This window comes from Austrofundulus limnaeus, unplaced genomic scaffold (genome assembly GCF_001266775.1).
Source record: "Austrofundulus limnaeus strain Quisiro unplaced genomic scaffold, Austrofundulus_limnaeus-1.0 Scaffold487, whole genome shotgun sequence".
Lineage (NCBI taxonomy): Eukaryota > Metazoa > Chordata > Actinopteri > Cyprinodontiformes > Rivulidae > Austrofundulus > Austrofundulus limnaeus.
Window position 1 is genome coordinate 438,173 of NW_013952889.1, and position 1,275 is coordinate 439,447.

Genomic DNA, 1,275 nt, shown 5'->3' on the forward strand with positions numbered 1-1,275 from the left:
AACATAAACAACAGGTTTTAAGGACAAACTTTTAAATTAAACTGTTTAATCTTGAAAGAAAACTGCCAGAAGTTTAAAAAGTTTTAAAGTAAAAATGAATTGCAGGTGACAGTGTTGTTGGATGCATTCATTTTTAAGTAATTAATAATTATTTTGATAAATAAGAAGTGATGGGCATAAGGTTGCAGGAGAAAAGGTGGGCTAAATATAATAAATATAAATATACTTCTGCCCACTCCTTTTGAGTGTATGAAGAATTGTGAAACTGTAATTTCATAATGCTCTGTACAAAGACAATAAAGGTTTATCTCATTTTATCTTAAAACTGTATATTTGTAATGTTTCTGTTACCTTCTGTTGTTATGTTCAATAAAAATTATTAAAATATAACTTATTAAAACAACTACAAAATTTCATCACTGTGGATTTCATTAAGACGTTTCTTGAAGTTTAAACATAATAATTTGGTAACAAAACTAAACGATTGTTAGAATGTCATCTTTAACACGTTTAAACATGCCGGTGGAGAACAGTTCAGTCAGACATACCATAGTTTGGTTTGAGTGCCTAACGAGCCACTCGTCAGACCACGCTTCGTTTTCGCTACCACGTAGGGGCGCAAATCTTTGCAAACAAAAGTCACATGGTCTCTGTTATCTTTAAGTTCTGTGGAGAGTCGGCTGGTAACGTTAGTGATTCCTCAGTTTATTTTGTTTTGATCCAGACAACTTGTTATCGAAAGCTAATGTTAGCACTGAATGTCTACAGGATGTAAAAGCCAGGAGTGACTAAATATAGAAACACACCTCAGACGCACGCACAAGACGGCATGGGGAAGAATCGATCTCATGTCCTGTGAATCGATTTTCCCAAATTTAAATATTGATCCAAGATCAATTAAATCAATTTTTTTACCCAGCCCTAAATATATCAATTAAATGATCAATGATTCAATTACACTGAGGCAGAATGACAAAAGAACGATCCATATCATTATTTGTCCACCTATTACAATTATTACCTTAGATGGGCATATGATATTGGATCATATTGATCCCAAACTTGTGAATTTAATATAAATCGTATCATGACTAGGGCTGCCACGATTAGTCGATTAATCGACGACTAATCGGTTATTAAAATAATCGATGACTAATTTAATAATCAATTAATCGTTTTTTGGGTTTTCTTTTTGTTCTTTACTTTGTTTTTCTCTCCAAACTGCTTTGACACCTTCCACTGCCACATCTGCCTTTCTGTCCTTGACACACATGC